At 38.1% G+C, this 19,122-nt stretch overlaps 1 long non-coding RNA gene across 1 annotated transcript; it reads left to right on the top strand.

The window, feature by feature from the left end:
- The first annotated feature begins 2,098 nt into the window (after window positions 1-2,098).
- On the top strand, window positions 2,099-18,404 carry LOC125314789. The gene is made up of 3 exons (XR_007198218.1): window positions 2,099-2,257; window positions 4,597-4,598; window positions 18,395-18,404. It is a non-coding gene; the product is annotated as an uncharacterized LOC125314789 (long non-coding RNA).
- Window positions 18,405-19,122: the final 718 nt, after the last annotated feature.

Raw genomic sequence — 19,122 nt, 5'->3', positions numbered from 1 at the left:
AAACTTATGTTTTTGAAGATTTTCATTTTTTGTACTTTTACTGAAAAGAGCCTCATTTTTGTGTGAAAAATTATTTTTCACGAGATCTCTATAGCAAATAAACAATTTCCACGAAACATGCATATTTTAATATTAAGATCAAATGCATACTCAAATCACCAAATTAATGGACCAAACTTTCTAGTCCACTAAATAAGACCCCAATGAACAACTTTCATTCTTTGTGTTTTTTGAAAAGAAAACTCTAATGAAGTCATTATTGCAATTTAAAATAGACATGCATAGAACCACATATTGACTCAAGTACATTTACTGATTTGCATGATTTCTCTAAATGCATTAAAAATGTAAAACATGCATGAATATTTTTTGGATTTTTTATACGTTATGCACAAAGATGTATTGAACAACTTTCATGAAGAGATTTTTAGAGGGATATCGCTTATCATAAAATGCATGAAAAATAGTAAAATGCATGCAAAAATTTTGAAATTTTTTATTCGGGTGAAACCATATGCTTTTGAAGACTTTCATTTTTTGCACTTTTACCGAAAAGAGCCTCAATTTTGTGTGAAAAATTATTTTTCACGAGACCTCTATAGCAAATAAACAATTTCCACGAAACAGACATATTTTAAGATTAAGCTCAAATACATATTCAAATCACCAAATTAATGGACTAAACTTTCTAGTCCACTAAATAAGACCTAAATGAACAACTTTCATTCTTTGTGTTTTTTGAGAAGAAAACCGTAATGAAGTCATTATTGCAATTTAAAATAGACATGCATAGAACCACAAATTGACTCAAGTACATTTATAGATTTGCATGATTTCTCTAAGTACATTAAAAATGCAAAACATGCATGAATATTTTTTGGATTTTCTATACGTTATGCACAAAGATGTATTGAACAACTTTCAAAAAGAGATTTTTAGAGGGAAATCGGTTATCTTAAAATGCATAAAAAATTAAAAAAATGCATGCAAAAATTTTGAAATTTTTTATTCGGGTGAAAACATATGTTTTTGAAGACTTTCATTTTTTGCACATTTACTGAAAAGAGCCTCATTTTTGTGTGAAAAATTATTTTTCACGAGACCTCTATAGCAAATAAACAATTTCCACGAGACAGACATATTTTAATATTAAGCTCAAATGCATACTCAAATCACCAAATTAATGGACCAAACTTTCTAGTCCACTAAATAAGACCCCAATGAACAACTTTCATTCTTTGTGTTTTTTGAGAAGAAAACTCTAATGAAGTCATTATTTCAATTTAAAATAGACATGCATAGAACCACATATTGACTCAAGTATATTTACAGATTTGCATGATTTATCTAAGTGCATTAAAAATGCAAAACATGCATGAATATTTTTTGGATTTTTTATACGTTATGCACCAAGATGTATTGAATAACTTTCATGAAGAGATTTTTAGAGGGAAATCGGTTATCATAAAATGCATAAAATATAGTAAAATGCATGCAAAAATTTTGAAATTTTTTGTTCGGTTGAAAACATATGTTTTTGAAGACTTTCATTTTTTGCACTTTTACTGAAAAGAGTCTTATTTTAGTCTGAAAAATTGTTTTTCATGAGACCTCTATAGCAAATAAACAATTTCCACGAAACAGGCATATTTTAAGATTAAGCTCAAATGCATACTCAAATCACCAAATTAATGGACCAAACTTTCTAGTCCACTAAATAAGACCATAATGAACAACTTTCATTCTTTGTGTTTTTTGAAAAGAAAACTCTAATGAAGTCATTATTGCAATTTAAAATAGACATTCGTAGAACCACATATTGACTCAAGTATATTTACTGATTTGCATGATTTATCTAAGTGCATTAAAAATGCAAAACATGCCTGAATATTTTTTGGATTTTTTATACGTTATGCACAAAGATGTATTGAACAACTTTCATGAAGAGATTTTTAGAGGGAAATCAGTTATCATAAAATGCATAAAAAATAGTAAAATGCATGCAAAAATTTTGAAATTTTTTATTCGGGTGAAAACATATGTTTTTGAAGACTTTCATTTTTTGCACATTTACTGAAAAAGCCTCATTTTTGTGTGAAAAATTATTTTTCATGAGACCTCTATAGCAAATAAACAATTTCCACGAAACGGACATATTTTAATATTAAGCTCAAATGCATACTCAAATCACCAAATTAATGGACTAAACTTTCTAGTCCACTAAATAAGACCCCAATGAACAACTTTCATTCTTTGTGTTTTTTAAGAAGAAAACTCTAATGAAGTCATTATTTCAATTTAAAATAGACATGCATAGAACCACATATTGACTCAAGTACATTTACGGATTTGCATGATTTCTCTAAGTGCATTAAAAATGCAAAACATGTATGAATATTTTTTGGATTTTTTATACGTTATGTACAAAGATGTATTGAACAACTTTCGTGAAGAGATTTTTAGAGGGAAATCGGTTATCATAAAATGCATAAAAAATAGTAAAATGCATGCAAAAATTTTGAAATTTTTTATTCGGGTGAAAACATATGTTTTTGAAGACTTTCATTTTTTGCACTTTTACTGAAAAGAGCCTCAATTTTGTGTGAAAAATTATTTTTCACGAGACCTCTATAGCAAATAAACAATTTCCACGAAACAGGCATATTTTGAGTGATACGTCCTGTTCAGGCGCTTGATATTGAGTGATACGGGGGTCCCGGAACCGCGGATTGCGAATCGGGCGAAGGTGAATATTGGTGGTCGCGTCTTTAGAGGGATTTTGTGTGATGATGCCGCTAACCCTAACGTGGCTGCCGGAGACTCTTTCGAGTGCCCAACTCACGTGAGGAGCACATATGTCTTCACGGGGAGGCACCGAAACAGGCTTGGCAAGATCCCGAGACGCCTAGCGGCTCGGGTCTAGGTATATCTATATGCGCTCTCTTTTTTCGATTCAAGCTAATGTGTAAATTGTGGTTCTTTTGGATAAAGCTTGTGATATCATTGATCTTTCATTTGTTCGGGGTCGGAGCTTTTTCCCGACTTCCCGGCAGAGGTGATCACTCAAGCCCCGTTCCAATGCTAGATGTTGAGTGACACGGGGGTCCCGGAATCGCAGACTACGCATCAGACGGAGGTGAATATTGGTGGTCGAGTCTTGAGAGGGATTTAGCGTGATGATGCCGCCAACCCCAACGTGGCTGCCGGAGACTCTTTCGAGTGCTCGACCCACGCGAGGAGCACATATGTCTTCACGAGGGAGCGGCGGGAGCAGCTTTACTGGGAGGCATCGAAACGGGCTAGGCAAGACCCCGAGAGGCCTAGTAGCTCGGGTCCAAGTATATCCGTATGTGCTCTCTTTTTTCGATTCAAGCTAACGTGCTAGTTGTGGTTCTTTTGGATAAAGCTTGTGATATCATTAGCCTAGGCAAGGTCTCGAGAGACCTAGCAATACGGATCCAAGTATATCCGTATGCGCTCTCTTTTTTTTATTCAAGCTAACGTGCTAGTTGTGGTTCTTTTGGATAAAGCTTGTGATATCATTGGTCTTTCATTTGTCCGAGGTCGGAGCTTTTCCCTGACTTCCCGGCCGAGGTGATCGGTCAAGCCCCGTTCCAACGCTTGATATTGAGTGATACGGGGATCCCGAAACCGCAGATTACGTATCGGATGGAGGTGAATATTGGTGGTCACATCTTCGGAGGGATTTTGCGCGATGATGCCGCCAATCCCAATGTGGCAGTCGAAGACTCTTTCGAGTACTCGACCTACGTGAGGAGCACATATGTCTTCACGAGGGAGCGGCGGGAGCAGCTTCACTGGGAGGCATCGAAACGGGCTAGGCAAGACCCCGAGAGGCCTAGTAGCTCGGGTCCAAGTATATCCGTATGCGCTCTCTTTTTTCGATTCAAGCTAACGTGCTAGTTGTGGTTCTTTTGGATAAAGCTTGTGATATCATTGGTCTTTTATTTGTCTAGGGTCGGAGCTTTTTCCCGACTTCCCGACCGAAGTGATCGATCAAACCCTGTTTCGGCGCTTGAATTGAGTGATACGGGGGTCGTGGAACCGCAGATTGCGTATTAGACGGAGGTGAATATTGGTGGTCGCGTCTTTAGAGGGATTTTGCGTGATGATGCCGCCAACCCCAACGTGGCTGCCGGAGACTCTTTCGAGTGCTGGACCCACGTGAGGAACACATTTGTCTCCACGAAGGAGCGGCGGGAGTAGCTTCACGGGGAGGCACCGAAACAGACTAGGCAAGATCCCGAGAGGCCTAGCGGCTCGAGTCCAGGTATATCCGTATGCGCTCTCTTTTTTCGATTCAAGCTAATTTGTAAATTGTGGTTCTTTTGGATAAAGCTTTTGGACTTTCATTTGTCCAGGGTTGGAGCTTTTTCCCGACTTCCCAGCCGAGGTGATCGGTCAAGCCCTGTTCCAGTGCTTGATATTGAGTGATACGAGGGTCCCGGAACCGCAGATTACGTATCGGACGGAGGTGAATATTGGTGGTCGCGTCTTCAGAGGGATTTTACGCGATGATGCCGCCAACCCCAACGTGGGTGCCGGAGACTCTTTCGAGTGCCCAACCCACGTGAGGAGTACATATGTCTCCACGAGGGAGCAGCTTCACGGGGAGGCACCGAAACGGGCTAGGCAAGATCCCGGGAGGCCTAGCAGCTCGGGTCCAAGTATATCTGTATGCGCTCTCTTTTTTCGATTCAAGCTAACGTGCTAGTTGTGGTTCTTTTGGATAAAACTTGTGATATCATTGGTCTTTCATTTGTCCAGGGTCGGAGCTTTTTCCCGACTTCTTGGCCGAGGTGATCGGTCAAGCTTTGTTCCAGTGCTTTATATTGAGTGATACGGGGGTCCCGAAACCGCAGATTGCGTATCGGATGGAGGTGAATATTGGTGGTCACGTCTTGAGAAGGATTTCGCGTGATGATGCCGCCAACCCCAATGTGGTTGTCGGAGACTCTTTCGAGTGCCCGACCTACGTGAGGAGCACATATGTCTCCATGAGGGAGCGGAGGGAGGCACCGAAACGGCCTAGGCAAGATCCCGAGAGGCCTAGTAGCTCAGGTCCAAGTATATCCGTATGCGCTCTCTTTTGTCGATTCAAGCTAACGTGCTAGTTGTGGTTCTTTTGGATAAAGCTTGTGATATCATTGGTCTTTCAGTTGTCCAGGGTCGGAGTTTTTTCCTGACTTGCCGGCTGAAGTGATCGGTCAAGCCCTGTTCCAGCGCTTGATATTGAGTGATACGGGGGTCCTGGAACCGCAGATTGCGTATCATACGGAGGTGAATATTGGTGGTCGCGTCTTGAGAGGGATTTTGCGCGATGATGCCGCCAACCCCAACGTGGCTGCTGGAGACTCTTTCTCCTCTGCGTGCCCGACAACCATTGCGGCCGCCAATGCCGACGTGCTATCCTCGACGACGTCACTGTGCATCCAGGAGTCTTCCGTTTACCCGCTATGGTAAGCTCGTCATAGGTATTTAGCTACCAATAGCACTTGGCATTGTTCTCCTCCTCGTCCTTCTTTTTTTCTTTGTTCTGTTTCTCGGTTTCTGCTTTTGATGTATTTTAAATTACTGAGGAAGAGAGAGGGGAGTATATTTTTTAATATTTGGTTTTATTAGAGTAGAGCGGATCTGGGCGGTGAATGAGTGGCTCATTTTCATGGGACATGTGAACAATGATCCGAGGGCACGACCTTCTTTCCCCGCTTCCTTTTGTTGTCTCTTCTCTTTTCTTTTGGGGGTAAAAGTAATATTTTGTTGTCGCTCAATTTTTGTTGTTCTTTGGTTTGGTTTAGGCTAATTTTTTAAAATCGAAATCGGTCCGTGAGGGGCCGGGCCGGTTTCGGTAAGGAACCGCCGATTTCGGTTATTCCACGGGACGGTTCCTGGCCCAAACCGAACTGTGGCCACGTCTAGTTTCAACCGAAAAAAAGAAAATAAAATAGAGCCAGTGGGCCCCCGCCTGCAAAAGCAAAAATACAAAAAGACACGTGGCCACCTCACTGTTCGTGGAATTTTGTTAGATATCTATTATAAATGAGCTTGAGCCCTCGAGTATTGGAATTTGGTAGCACAAACCGCAAACTAGCTTGAGCCCTTAATGCTTAAACATTGGATATCTATTATAATTCTTTGTTTCGTCGTTGACAATGGAGTACCCCTCCGAAACGTTTGGCGATCATCACATGCATCGGGTGGAGAGCTCGGGAGGAGGTTTCGCCACATCAAGCTCGGCAGAGACGACAAGTGCCTGGAGGGTGGGAGTGGTGATCTACATGGGCTGTAGTAATCTTGCTAAGAAGGAGTGCATGCACTTTCGCTGCCGGACCCTCTGCAAGAGAGGCGGGTTCGAGTGCCCGACCAATAGACTTTATTAAATAATAATTCTAAGATAGTATCTCATTAAGATGCGCATAGACAAAAGAGATGTAAGTTCAATTTGCGTGCAATTTGAGTGCAATTTTGATAGATAATGATAATCGACGGGAAAATTATCAAAAAAAGCCCTCGACCTATCACAATTATATCAATCAATCCTAAACTATTTTTCCGACCGATTCAGTCCCAAACTTTTTGCGGTTGTGCCAATTCTGTCCATAGCTGAAATTGAGATTACTAGAGTTCACAAATCTTGCTTTCATTGCTATAAGTTGGATCGAAAACAATAGCAACCAAATAAATAAGAGAAACACATGTATAATAATGTAGCCATTTTGCTTTCATTCTTATAAGAGTCGGAACTAATTGAAAATCTTGCTCATATTAAAAAAAAAATACCGGTAATGTTAACACACTCCATTAAAAATAAGTACGTAGTAAAATAATAATCACCAAATAATGTATAAGTTGCATCATTAAAAACCTTAAAAAAATATAATTTTTTTTTCAAACAACCCAATCTTGAGGGAGTAAAGTAATTTAGAAACATTATTTGAAATAGATGTACATAATAAAACTTTATAATCAAAAGATTGATGAATCAACTCGTAAGTAGAATTGCAACGAATGGGAAGATCTTTTGGAAATCTTTTTGATTTTTGTCCATGTGATTTACAAAATTTTTCCCATTCTTTTATAACTTGGGGACGACTTCATAAAAATGTAATTGCTCTCTTTATTGGGGTGAGAAAAGTTTCAAGAATTCGTAAATCATCTTGTAAACATAAATTTAAAACATGCCAAGCACATCTAATGTGAAAAAAATTATCCGCCAAAAGAGAGTTTATAAATATTTTCTAAATCGGGAATGAAAGCGGTCTTTGACGCGGCATTATCAAAACCAACTAAAAAACTTTATTAATCAAATTATATCTTTCTAAAACTTGCCTAATCATTATATAAATATTATTGGCGGTATGCCTTTAATCAAATACTCGAAATAGAAGTACTCTTTTTTGAATGTTCCAATCGTCACTTATCCAATGACATGTGATACCAATATAATAATGATTTTGCTAAGGATCACTCCGGATATCGCTACTTATATGCACACATCCATTGAAATCTGCAAAAAAAATTTGCAAAGGTTTTTTTTTATACACCCTAAAAAGTTCGCATTTAAGAGTAGTTGTCGGAACTGGTTTTGCTTGCGGAGTACTTGCAGTGTTGATAAAAAAATTCAAACCAAAATTTTCACCGATAATAAAAGGTAAATGTTCAATGACAACATATTGAGCTAATGTTTCTTTATAAAGTTTATCACTATAACGAAATAAGGAAAAATGTTAGGAATGACGTACTTGAAAATTTGTTGTTGCCTGGTATCGATCCCCACTTGCGTTGCATGTTTTTGCGTCAGATGCCGATGGTATGTTCCATATCCGTCTCCTTTGTTAAAATTGTATGATTTCGTACGATATTTACAATTTATCTTGTATTTGTCTCCGCTTATATGTACCTTGTCGAAGTATTGCCATAAGTTGGATGTACTCTCCCGAGCCTGCTGTTCCGGCTCCTTTGCTGTCGACGTTTCTTCGACGCCGGTAGGATGATGAATATTTTCTTGTGTTAGGAGGTGTTTGACATTGGGAATATAGTTGATATTATGATCATCGTCTACCTAACATGTAAACTCATGAGGATCATGATATTGAGGATAATCGGATTGCCCCATCGGCATCGGGCTCTTTTCCCTATCATCGCCTTCGCTTCCACTTGCCATTTTTTTCAAAAAATTGAGCGGAAAGCCGATTTAGAAAATTGACACAATTGAAACGGGATTGAGCGGATTGAGAGAATATGAGAGAATTTGTAAGAAAAAATGAAAAGGGAATATGTGATATTTATAGAGAATTTATAAAAGAAAAAAAATAAAAAAATTTGGGGGGGGGGGGGGGTGCAATGGCCATAATGACCGTAGCCATGCAACGGCCATAAGAAGGGAGTAAGTAGAGGGAGGGAGGGCCTGGAGGGGGCTCGGGGGTCGTGGGCCTAGTGGTGGGAAAGTGCCGTTGGCTCTTTCCCCAATTAGGCCGCGGCCCGGCGGTCTCTTTTTTTTTTTTTGGCCCGTTTCTAAGTTTTTAAAATCGAAATTGGCCCGTGAGAGGCCGTGCCGGTTTCGGTTATTCCATGGGCCGGTTCCTAGCCCAAACCGGATTGTAGCCACGTCTAGTTTCCACCGAAAAATAGAAAAGAAAATAGAGCAAGTGGGCCCCTGTCCGCAAAAGCAAAAATACGAAAAAACCCGTGGTCTCCTCTTCTACCTCACTGTTCGTGAAATTTTGTTGGTTATCTATTATAAATGAGCTCGAGCCCTTGGGTACTGGAATTTAGTAGCACAAATTGCAAACCAGCTCGAGCCCTTAAGGCTTAAACATTGGATATCTGTTATAATTCTTTGTTACGTCGTTGACAATAGAGTCCCCCTCCGAAACGTTTGGCAATCCGCACATGCATCGGGTGGAGAGCTCGAGAGGAGGTTTCGCCACATCAAGCTCGGCAGAGACAACAAGTGCTTGGAGGGTGAGGGGTGATCTACCCGTGTTGTGGCAATTTTGCCAAGAAGGAGTGCATGCACTTTCGCCGCCGGACTGCTTGCAAGAAAGGCGGGTTCGAGTGCCCGACCAATAGACTTTATTAGATAATAATCCTAAAATAGTATCTCATCAAGATGCGCACAAACAAAGGAGATGTAAGTTCAATTTGCGTGCAATTTGAGTGCAATTTTGATAGATAATGATAATCGATGGGAAAATTATCAAAAAAAGCCCTCAACCTATCACAATTATATCAATCAATCGTAAACTATTTTTCCGACTGATTCAGTCCCAAACCTTTTGCGGTTGTGCCAATTCTGTCTATCCCCGAAATTGAGATTACTGGAGTTCAAAGGTACCTACCTTGTTGTGATGATCTTTGATGATGAAATTGAGCTATTCCGGTAAACTTTATATCAAAATATGTAGCTTAAACTGAAATTGAAGAGATGTAAAACGAGGACTAGCTTCAGTTATAGTACTAACTCGAACAACTAGCGAAATTTAGAGGGAGAATAGGGGTGATCGATGGTTGATCATGTGAGCTTCGATCATTAGGACTTCAAGGATGGATCGAGGATGGTTTGATTGTGATATGTAAAATCGGAATTGGAAAATTGTTTTTCCGGTTCGATTTCCCAAGAAAGGGAATCCGGAAAATGCTTCAATTCAAAAGGGCCCTCATCTTTGAGATGAAATGTTTCCACAGTGTCTTGTCCGATAGTGATATGTAGTAGTTCATCGGTATTAGATGACCGAAAGGGTCCTTTGAAGATCAAGTATAACCTTTTGCCTTTGGACTTTTGTCTCTTATGGGAAATGGATATGCATTCATACATCTAAAAGACTCAAGCACATGGTCTACAGCAGACCCGGAAGAATGAACAATCGAAAAGCGGAATATAAACCAACAAAAAGCATTAGTTTAGCCCTAGTTTGCATAAGGATGGAGCTACATCTTCCGGATTAGGGAAGAAATTCAGAAGCAACTCTCCATAACTACAACATCTTCCGCTTTCCGGATAGAATTCCACTATTCATTGAGCGAAACACTGTAACCAGAAATTTCTTTTTTTTTTTTTTTGTGGGAAACTCGAACACGCATATGTCTCCGGCGCCCAAGATGTTGTCGTGAACAAAGGTCGTCTGACCTCCCGAAAAGTAACGCCAGCCCTCATTTTTGACGTAGACCACTTCCAAGTTTGAAATTTGCATGCATACAAGCCTTCAACAACAACAAGAAAACAAAAATAAAATATTAAAAGGAAGAAAGAAAGAAGGGTTTGCGTGCATGCAATGGTCCTTCATAGGAGGTGCAACTTCCTGTCACCTCTTGCCCGTGCTTTGCAAAAATTGCACGCCTTTATAGAGGATGACGTAATGATGTGTAACATGATATGATCTAGCAATTCGTCTTTCATTTCCGGTGTTACTATCAAAGGAGATATAAGTTCAATTTGCATGCAATTTGAGTGCAATTTTGATAGATAATGATAATCGACGAGAAAATTATAAAAAAAAACTCTCAATCTATTACAATTATATCAATCAGTCCTAAACTATTTTTCCGACCGATTCAATCCCAAACCTTTTGTAGTTGTGTCAATTCTGTCCATCCCCGAAATTGAGATTACTAGAGTTCAAAGGTACCTACCTTGTTGTGATAATCTTTGATGATGAAATTGAGCTACTCCGATAAACTTTAGACCACAATATGTAGCTCAAACTAAAATTGAAGAGATGTAAAACGAGGACTACCTTCGGTTATAGTAATAACTCGAACAGCTAGCGAAATTTAGAGGGAGAGTAGAGTTGATTGATGGTTGATCATGTGAGCTCCGATCACTAGGCCTTCAAAGATGGATCGAGGATGGTCTGGTAGTGATATGTAAAATCGGAATTGGAATTTTTTTTTTGGGTTTGATTTCCCAAGAAAGGGAATCTAGAAAATGCTTCAATTCAAAAGGGCCCCCCATCTTTGAGATGAAATGTTTCCATAGTGTCTTGTCCGATAGTGATATGTAGTAGTTCATCAATATCGGATGACCGAAAGGGTCCTTTGAAGATCAGTATAACCTTTTTGCCTTTGGACTTTTGTCTCTTATGGGAAATGGATCTGCATTTGTACATCTAAAAGACCGAAGCACATGGACTACAGGAGACCCGGAAGAACGAACAATCGAAAAGCGGAATATAAACCAACAAAAAGCATTAGTTCAGCCCCGGTTTGCATAAGGATGGAGCTATATCTTCCGGATTAGGGAAGAAATTCAGAAGCAACTCTCCATAACTACAATATCTTCTGCTTTCCGGATAGAATTCCACTATTCATTGAGCGAAACACTGTAACCAGAAATTTCTTTTTTTTTTTTTTTTTGTGGGAAGCTTGAACACGCATATGTCTCCAGCACCCAGCATGTTGTCGCGAACAAAGGTCGACTGCCCTCTAGAAAAGTAATGCCAACCCTTATTTTCGACTCGAGCCACTTCCCAAGTTTGAAATTTGCATGCATGCAAGCCTTCAACAACAACAAGAAAATAAAAATAAAATATTAAAAGGAAGGAAGAAAGAATGGTTTACGTGCATGCAATGGTCCTTCATAGGAGGTGCAACTTCGTGTCACCTCTTGCTCGTGCTTTGCAAAAATTGCACGCCTTAATGTAGGAGGATGTAATGATGTGTAACATGATATGATCTAGCAATTCGTCTTTCATTTCTGGTGTTACCATCATAAATATTTCGGTGATCGGCTTTCGTATGGTGGACTAGTATGCTTTTCGGAAAAATTATCTAGAAAGTCATAAATTTATTATACTTTTGCCAATTCAATCTTAAACATTTTAATTTTATCAATTGAGTCTATTCAGCCAATTTTGGCTGTAAATAGAGTGGCGTGAATGCTGCATGTTTTACGTAGCACGGTTGGTGATGGCACGGATAAGACAATTTGACTTGAATTGGCAGAAGTACATATATATTTTAGGATTTTTGAACAATTTTCTCCTGCTTTCTTGATCCATGTAAAGGTAGATCGTCCACACAAGGCTAAGACAAGACCATTTGACTTGAATCAGTTTTTCTTTTCGTGACTTGATGCAAGAGGCTAGGACGTTATATGGGAATTGAACGCGAAACTCGCGCCCCTTCGATCGTAATGGGGTTCTTGTATTGGAGCAACTAGTCTTTTCATTGTATGCAAGTCAAGCGCTCAAATTTTTTGATACATCCTTTTATTGTTTGCGTATGTGCATGTCAATTCGTTCTGCAAATCAACGAATCTCGATACACGGCTTACTAAGATTTGCACAAATTACAGAAACTTATGCGAGATCACCACATAAATAATACTAATTCAACATTTTAACTCCATATCCCGGACATGTTTTATCACAATAAAACCAAATTAAGATAGCCTATATAAATTTTTGAGGATTAATATCACAAAAAATCCCAAATTGATGCACCTGTAACAAATTTACTCCAAACTATTTTTTTGTCCACAAAAAATCCCAAACTGGTATTCTTATGACAAATTTATCTCAAATTAATACACATGTGACAAATTTTACCACCATTAATTTTCCCTAAAATGTTCAGCATTTTGCTAGCACGTTTATGTACCCCTTTATGAAAAATTTAACTTAAGGTCGTATTTTTCCACATTCGGATAATTTTCTCGACCGTGCTAAGGCCAAAGCCATTTCCCGTTTTTAGCAACATGCACATGATCAGGTCACCATTCGACGGACCAACCTCTTTGCCTCTGGAATCTCAAAGCTCAAGCTATTGAATTGCAAATCTAAAAAGGAACCGTAACATATAAATCGACGGTTGAGATTATCGAGACATCGTACAAGAATGGGGATGCGAAAGACAGATATTCTGAAAAAAATACTTTTACCCCTGCATGTCTGAACAAGTTGACGCTCTCAGAATTGGCTAAACGAGCAAGTGAGTTTTCTTGGTTTTCTAGAGAGAGAGTCCCTATTATTGTATTATTGTTTCTCTCATTTTTCGAGCCTTGTGTTTGGTCGCAGTTGACTCTAGCTACCACGGCAACTTTCTGATATTCAAGCACAAGAAAAAGACTCTCCCCACAAAAAAAAAAAGAAGAAGAAGAAGGAAAATGTAGGAAAAGGACTTGAGATATATATAGAGATCGTGACCTAGCCAGGGAAATGCTCAAGGCATACAGGACGGACTATATTTTTCCTATCTACGATTGGCTTGAATCAAATGAATCTTGTATAAATTGGATGCTATATGATTATATTAGATCACAGATGTCCGGATGGTGGGTATTGGGTTCAAATGGTGAATAATTTAATCTCCGACGAGCTCCCTTTTTAACATCAAGTATTGGTATCGCGATATGATTGTCGAAACAAATAAAGTTTTGGCCTATTGTTAGCCGATTTGCAGGGCAATTGTAACCAGGTGATTGGATAGCAAAACTTTTACCAGAAGATTAACGGCTATAGAGGACCCGATTTTATAAAATTTTCCCCCATCACTTATCCATCTCGTAGGATTTCGTCTAGCATCCGTAGGGTTTTGATTAGATCCAAAAAGACGAGTGCATACAACGAATAGTTGGTCTCTATGCATCAACACAATCAATGGAAGAAACCAGTTATATTATATTTTCGCAACTTCACATTTTGTCCGTCGCTCGATCCCCATGTCATTTGGTGTCTCGACACGGACTGATTCAGACCGTTCGAGGGTTTTGTTTTTCCGTCGAGGCGGTAAAACCATGTATCATTTTCTTGTCCTGAAGGATCTATGGTGGTCTAGCTATGATAATGATGTCAAAATGATCCGATCCAAATTGACCCGTTTAATCCGTTTTGACCATGGTCCGTGCCCGACCCAACCGATTTATTAAATACTTCCAAAGTTAATAAAACCTACGATAATCCATATCCAACTAGTTAACCTACTTTAAGCTCTTCACGTGTATGTATGTATGTATGTATGTTTGTGTGTATGTTTGTGTGTGTGTATATATATTATTTGGATAAAATCGCTATTTTGACTATAAGATGCTAAAAAATTGGCTTTCGACATTGCGTCGAATTTTCAATTGTTGTATTGATCCATAATGAAAAATAAGAGAAAATTAGTACTTGGTAGTAAATCTATGAAATTAAAAGCAACATCTTGTGGGCTCACAGGAACTTCTCTTAACTTGGAGTAGCCCAAGGAGTCAATAATCTTTTTTCATAAAGGGTGAACAGAGAGTAAAACAAGTGGGTTGGGTATGGGTAACTGTGAACCCATTTAGCGCCAATATTATTTTGGGTTTTTCTATTCTAAACCGATTTATAAACCATTTATTGCACATAGATAACCCATATATTGATTCAACCCATCAAATATGAATAAAAAAATGGATCTATGACCATTTTGGATGGGTCTATTTAGAATATTATATTTCGGAGTCATACCTAATGACAGAAGTTCTTGTGCTTATTTTCTCGTAAAATTATTGTTCATTAAGATGCAAAATCTGCCAGGTGACATGCATTAGAAGCATACGGTCTTCTTCTCGGAGAATATGACTTTAAGTACTGAGCAAATGCAAAAATCCTCGATCAAAGAATTGGGCAAGACAAATTGCAATATTTTGATTAGATTTTATGTTAAACTTCCTAACTATAGCGAATAGCTGGAAAAATACTGTGCCAAGCGTAATTAGGGAGGTTTACACCGTGTTTTATCGTAAAGAACATTCATCCTAAATCTTTTCTCGAATGATAATCGGCGCTATTACTCATTTTAGCAATTAAAATTAAATGCATAACGGACAAAATCGGGATGCACGTCGCTTTTTTCTAGAGGTTAAATGTGATGCAACTAATTTCGGTATGATGGTCACAGGCAGGTGGAACGGAAGAGACAAGAGCAAAGAAATATGTGCAAAAGATATGGTCGAATTCAACTTTTAAAATTCCTTGATTCCTTTTTTTTCCCCCCATTAACCGTTTGATTTTGCAAAAGAAGCAAAAAAAACCCTTTTAAACCCTCTTTAAACAATCAAATAAAGACAAGGGTAAATTTCAAATCAAGGCTCCAAGTGCCATTACTTTCTCAAATAAAGGTCTGAAATGAACTTTGTTTAAAAAAAGAACCCGAAGTGCCCTCTTTGTTTCAAAGCAAGGCCCGATCAAGGATATTTTTGTCATTTGCTTTTTTTTTCCCCTTTCTTTCTTTCCTTTTATTTTCTTTCTTTTGTCTTTTGTTATGTTTCTTTTTTTGATCTTCATCGTCTTTTTTTTATTGGAATTTCACATATGCAAAGACGTGAATATTGCGTGACCCATGTACAGATTTCTTAGACTTGCATACCATCACTAGAGGAGAATCGTTTTGATTGTTTCATGTAAATATCTTGCTTTAGATCATCAATTTTGGAATGTTATTTTCACATCCATTTGATGCAATTCCATGTGAAAATGGGCAACCAATTCCAAAATGATACGAACAGAATCTTTATTCTTACGGGAGAAAAGGTCTTTGTGCAGTCGATTCCCATCTTTTGATACCATTGGCAACGAGTCTAGCTTTATATTTCTCAATGTTGTCCAATGAGTCCTATGTTTTAAAGACCCCTTTACAACTAATAGCCTTTGTGCCTTTGGGCAACTCAACCAAAACCCAAAGTTCATTAAATGCCATAAAACTCATATATTCCTTCATGGCATTGTACCCTAAATTGGATTCATTGCAACTCGTGGCTTGTAGAAACGTATCGCTCCAACATGATAGTCAGCTTTACTAAGAATTGCTAATTTCTTCATTCTAGCAGATGTTCTTAATATTACATCCATACTTTCCTGAGGAGCATGTCGTTCAACTAGTTCCTTAACCGTTTTTGGTAATTGCTGAACAACTGGATCTACCATATCAATTTTAACAAGTTGTGGAACTTCACAGCTAGTGGAACCGGAGTGGCATTGTGAACAACAACCAATCCGATACGCGAGGCAGAAGGTTGAGTATCTGAATGATCTTTCTCAGAAACAATGTTTGTTAGTCTCTATTTAACTTGCTGTCTCTTATACTCTTTAATAATTTAGCCACCATTCATTGCATCATACAAGTACTTTCATGTTGCCTTCTGGTAATTTTTTTTATCTTTTACGGCAATCAGAACTTCCTTATGTCTTTTGGCTTTCTTATTTAGTTTTTATACGTGAGCCCAGATCTTCTATCTCTCTCAATCTTCTCTAATCTCAGTGAATTGGAATTGGGCCCGTTTGGTAATTTGCTATTAGAATCTGGATTCCTTGTGGCGATGCTTCACAAGTGTCCCAATTTGAGTCATGTGAAGTTTACTCTGGGTATGCAATGCCCTATCCTTATTTTTTTGGGACGATTTTTACCACCGAGATTGAACCAACTACATGAAGATGTGATGAGTCGGGGCACTTGCGGAGAAGGCCCTCAGTGTTTCCTCTTCTTTGCTTCAGGTGATCGGAATTTGTTTCTTTGAAGCAGGCAAGGTGATGAAGCACTCTCAGCTATGAGGATTCTTCTGAGGACCGCTGGAGCTTTGGAGAAATGATAACATTTTTCCACGCCCGGGTGTAGAAGTGAAATTTCTATTACTAGTAATTGACATTGCGATCACATTCACGTGCGATTATAGTTTTGCTTTTGTCAAGATTGATTGTTACTATTCTGCTTAAATAACTTCTTTTTGACCTTCATTAGTATAATTTGAGTAATATTAGTGGCTGCGCCTTTATTTTGAGTAATTATGAACTTGTAAAGTTGCATAAGGTCTTTATCAGCATGCTTTCATAAAATGCTTACCTACCACGACGTGATGTCATTGTTGGAGTATAACGAACCCATCAAGTTCCTGTAAAAGCAAAATTTTGGTATCCTTTCCGCATTAATGTACACAATTTTATTTTTTGTGTCGTGCATTTTCATCAACGATTTCTTCCATCATTTTATGGTTCCAACCATTTGTAACGAGGCGGACAATGTAATAGATCCCCAGTGGTTCTAATTGAAGTAGCGCCACTATCCAATTACATATATTATTTTATTAGGATCTGAATAAATTTGGGATACAAAGAAGTTTGATTGATTGGGATTATGAGGGCATGTGCTACTTGGAAGGGTAAATTCGTCCCCACTCATCTTTAAGGTTTCCTGGTGTGCTAGAAATAACAAGTTTCAAGAAGATAAAATTATTTATTTGGAGTAATGCCGTATTCCCTAAAATTTAATTAGGCATTTTGTCTAGAAATCTTGATAAGGTAGCAGAAAAGGTTCATCCACGAATGTACTGATATTCACTTGAAATTGAATGAACAGTGTGCATTAATTTTTCTAAACATATATTGTCATTTTTTATTTTTCTTAATGACATCTAGCAAAAAAAAAAAAAAAACAAAAACAAAAACCAAATGCTTGAGCTTGTGCAAAGAGTTCAGATTTCCAAAGAAACAAAAAAATTCCAGACTTTTTCCCATCAATTTCACAAAAAAGTCGACGTGAATTAGAATGGCATGTCATCAACTAAGGGACGGGATTGAAATTTAAATGTGAGATGAATCTCTAACGCTTTAAATCATAATTTCTTAAATTCCTTGAGACTTTTCAAATTTAAGCAACAAATCTTTCCTATTTTTGCTCTAGCTAAACCATTGTAATCTCGATTCTCGCCCACAAATTGTTTTGTACGCTAATTGTTCTCTTTTGCCGGATACTTGGTAACAAGATCACATGGACGCCATTTATTCGAGGTCTATATTTTCATAGAAAAATGGAAAAACCAAACCAGAAAAGCAAGACCCAATATCATATAAATGTACACACTAGTCGAGATTACATGAGATGAAAAAGTACTATGACTTAGAATCTGAATACCAATATGGAAGTATACTATTTGTCAACACGCAATTAACAAAGAAAGGCAATGAACGATTTGGCATATCATAAAATCTCGGTCATCAATTGCTACAATTAAGGAAAAGATCTCGTTTGGTATCTCTCTGCATTTTATACTATAAACGAATGTCAACACGTAATTAATAAAGAAAGGCAATCGACGATTTGGTGTCCTGCCATTGAATACTACAAAAGAAACTCTCTCCAAAGAAATTTTCCTCCTCCTCCTCGTTCCTCGACAGCTGAATTCCATCGCTAAGGAAAGGTACTTGTTTTTCTCTTGTTTTTTGGCCTTAGGGTTCACTGTCGTTGTTTATCTTCAAGCCATTCCTATCATCTTATATGATTTCTTCAAGCCTGAGTCAGTCGTTCTATTGAAAAAGCAACCTAACGTCAAGGGGAACACATTAAGCTTATTAGACATAGTAGAAAAGCAAAGGATGTAACTCCAAATGATCAATTAGACAGAGTGGAAAAGTGTCAGAGTTTCAAAATTCCTGGGAATGAAGGCGACGCAGGTTAGTGTTGGCACTTAGGATGACTTTCTTGGTAGAGTCCACTAATTTTCATGCACGCCCAAATTTGAAATGTTTCAAAAAATATAGGACATTATGAGAATGAGAGATGGAATTTGCAATTTCTAAAGAGAGAGAGTGTGTTGCAATGTGAGCAAACTCTCATATGGTAAACATGCAGAAATCACAACTTCTACTATATTTACGGCTCCTTTGTTTCGCAAAAAATAACTTTCAGGAAAATTTTCTCTAGATTTTTCAACTTTTGATTTGCGATAAATAAACTAGTCAAGAAAAACATTTCTCACCAATGAAAAAAACTATTTCAAAAGTGAGGAAAATGTTTTCCTCATATGGAGGAGAGGAAGACATTTTCCTCATCTTTCCTTCCTCCTCTTTTTCACTTTTCGTTTCTTCTTAATTTTTTTAACTTTCTTTTTGTTTTTTCATTTGTTTCGTCATTTTTTTTTTATATTTTTATTTGTCCTCTTTTTCTTTTATTTTTTTTTCTATTGCCTCCTTCCTCGGCCAATTGCCAACCATGGCCACAGGCAAGCGAGGCCAGGTGTCTCCGGTCCCCACAATGGCCGCTACAGGTAAAGCTTTTTTGGTCTCGCGGTCCTGAAAAACTTACCTTTCTTCAAGCCGTCCCAGATGAAATTGAGACCGCTTTGGGCGATACTAGTTCTTCGTCGAT

Source organism: Rhodamnia argentea, chromosome 4, assembly GCF_020921035.1.
Source record: "Rhodamnia argentea isolate NSW1041297 chromosome 4, ASM2092103v1, whole genome shotgun sequence".
Classification (NCBI taxonomy): domain Eukaryota; kingdom Viridiplantae; phylum Streptophyta; class Magnoliopsida; order Myrtales; family Myrtaceae; genus Rhodamnia; species Rhodamnia argentea.
This window is presented reverse-complemented; position numbering and strand designations above follow the sequence as displayed.